This window comes from Aplysia californica, unplaced genomic scaffold, assembly GCF_000002075.1.
Source record: "Aplysia californica isolate F4 #8 unplaced genomic scaffold, AplCal3.0 scaffold00388, whole genome shotgun sequence".
NCBI classification, from domain to species: Eukaryota; Metazoa; Mollusca; class Gastropoda; order Aplysiida; family Aplysiidae; genus Aplysia; species Aplysia californica.
Genome location: NW_004797658.1, coordinates 621,570 through 624,555, shown reverse-complemented (window position 1 = coordinate 624,555; position 2,986 = coordinate 621,570). Strand labels below are relative to the sequence as shown.

Below are 2,986 nucleotides of genomic sequence, written 5' to 3'. Positions count from 1 at the left end.
TTGGGTTGCAAGTGCTGTAAAACTCTTACGAAAAAAAAACCCCTCCCCTTTTTATGGTCTCAGGATGTGCGCATCACGTTCAGTTTTCTGACGTCATTTCCGCACGCACCGTGACGAACGCTCACTCGCACAACCGGAAGTGCCTTTGTAGAACGTCCTTCCTGTCTTGCTCACACTTGTCGTCTGTTCATCACAAAAAGACAGACGGCAGATAACGGAGAATAACGGCAGTGGTGGCTCCGCACTAGATCCCCTAGATCTAGATCATAAAACAAGTTTGCAATTTCCGACTGTTCCGGCCGTCAAGAAAGGTGAAGGTATTTCTACAGCAAAGGTAGGCCCTCTCTGCTTGTATGGCTCTTTTCGTCTATGCAGACGGTCAATTTAGCTTAAGATGGTCTCAAGGTTGTCTTCATGCAGCTTCTTTCATGGCTAATTGTTCCTATGTTTGAAGCGCAGATTCTGTCGCAGTGCTTGTATGTCAGTGTCGTAGATCGAAGCTCTGTATTTTAGCTGTTTTCCTTTTGTCGTTGGCACTTCTCAGCCTGATTGTTTCTAAGGCTGCTCTCTTCTAGCGTTATAATTCTTTCCTTTATCATTTTCCTCTGTTTTCCTGTCCTCAGCTATTTCTTCTCAGATGCTAACATCTACTCCAAGCTTAGAAAAGCTGTTTTTGCAGGTGTCTTTGTACCTCAGTTTTGGTCTTCCTCTTGGTTTCTTTCCCTGGGCAAGCTCTCCATAGAGAAGTTGCTTCGGAATCCGGTTGTCGTCCATTCTTTTGACATGGCCCAGCCATCTCAATCTTTTTAAACACAGGATAGTTGTCATGCTCTGGAGGTTTGCCCGTGTCAACACTTCTACATTTGTAACCTTGTCATGCCACGAAATGCCAAAGATCTTGCGCAGCATTTGAGATGGAAAATGTCGAGGTGCTTTTCTTGTCTGCTGTACAAGATCCATGTTTCCGATCCGTAAAGGAGTGTGCTGAGGACACATGCTTCGTAAATCTTGATCTTTGTTTTGATGGTTAATCGTTTGTTTTCCCATGCTCGTTTGTCAGCCTCCCAAAAGGTGTTGCTGCTTTCCCTATCCTGATATTGATCTCGTAATCTAGTGATGTAGTAAAGCTGATGGTAGACCCCAGGTAACAGAACTTGTCCACTGTCTCAAGTTCCTTGTCGTTCAGCCATATATGCCTCTGCTCTGCACCTTCTTGGGTAAGAATGACTGTTTTCTTAACACTGCTGACTTAGCTAAAGACCTTGCATGCTGTTGATAGGCGGTCCATCATTGTTTGTAGTGTTGATTCACTGTGAGCAACAAGAGCAGCATCATCAGCGAAGAGAAGGTCTCGTACTCTTGTTTTGTTGATCTTTTTCTTGGCATTGAGTCGAGCAAGATTGAAAAGCGACCCATCAGTTCTCCATTGGAGGAAGACGTCTCCTGGTGACTCTTTGAATGCGTGTTGCAGTAAGACAGCAAGATAAGTGCTAAAAAGGGTTGGTGCTAAGACACAACCTTGCTTTATTCCGATATTGATATTGAAGCTGTATGATATTGAACCGTCAAACTGAATGGTGGCCTTCATATCTTCGTGGAATGAGATGATGAGCTGTAGCAGTATTGGGGGACGGCCAATTTTTCAAAGAACCATGTAGAGTCCTGATCTACTGACTGTATCAAAAGCCTTTGTCAGATCGACGAACGCAGTATGTAATGGCAGTTGTTGCTCCCTTCATTTTTCTTGAAGCTGACGAATAGAAAATATCATGTCTATTGTTGAGCGGTTTGATCTGAAACCGCATTGGCTCTCTTGTGGGACTCGTTTCTGCTAGTTTCTGAAGTCGCTTCAGGATGATCCTAGCGAAAGCTTTTCCAGTGACGCTTAGAAGTGAGATACCTCTATAGTTGTTGCAATCTCCTTTGTCCCCTTTTTTTGTAGAGCGTGGTGATTGTGGCATCTCTCACGTCATGTGGAATTTGTGCTTTCATCCAACAAGCTTGAAGAGATATTTGAGGAGGGTCTCTTTGCTCTCTTTCTGCACTTCAGCAGGCATGTTGTCATTTCCTGCTGCTTTACTGCAAGCGAGTTCATCGATTGCAGAAGAGAGTTCTTTTTCTGTTCGTGTTGTATCAAGTTCTGACATTTCGGAAAGCTGAGGAATGGCCTCATGTAGCTGTTTATCGACATGTCGCTCCTCTGAGTATAAGTCTGAATAATGTTCCACCAATCTTTCCATTTGTTCCTTCTTGTCTGTCAGCTGTTCACCTGTCGCTGACTTTAGAGGTGCCACTTTCCTTGCTGTGGGTCCAATAGCAACTCTGATGTTTTCATACATTTTCCTGAAATTACCTGTATCGCTTGCCTGTTGGATTTCTGAGCTTAATTTGTCCCAGTACTGATTGGCGCACTCTCTGGTTCTTCTTTGAAGGTTGGATTTAGCAGCACGTAGTTTTGGCTTTGTACTTTCTGTTGGATTTGTGTTGTGTTATCTACAGAGTTCAGGCAAAAAACAACAAACAAACACACACACACACACACACACACACACACACACACACACACACACACACACTCACACACGGGTCAACTTACTTATTTTACTTTACTTGTTCATCCTCTGTTGCCGTTAAACGTCAAGGGAGACGCAGTTTTCTATGGTAGGCCAGCTGGCAGCTCCACAGCTCTTTCGGAAATTGGGATTTTATAATTTCTCAGGGTTTCCTTGACATTCTCAACCCACCTTTTGCGTGGCCTTCCTCTTCCTTTATAGCCTCAGTGCTTGGTGTTAAAGGCTTTCGAGGCTGGTTGGCTAGTTGACATACGTATTAGGTAGCCATACCATTTTATTCTCTACTATAAACACAACAGAGTAATCAAAGGATTCTGCTCTGACCAGTGTCCGTCGATCAATCAGAACGACCCAAAATTTCATACTGAACGGCCTCAGTCTAAAATTATACTTTTCACAACACTACCCCCCCC

At 43.8% G+C, this 2,986-nt stretch overlaps 1 protein-coding gene across 1 annotated transcript in view; it reads left to right on the top strand.

The window, feature by feature from the left end:
* The window catches only part of LOC101845345, a gene marked incomplete at its 3' end in the record, with an annotated part of 14,874 nt that continues 11,888 nt past the window's right edge, over window positions 1-2,986 (top strand). Inside the window, 1 exon segment of the mRNA XM_013085573.1 lies at window positions 1-334.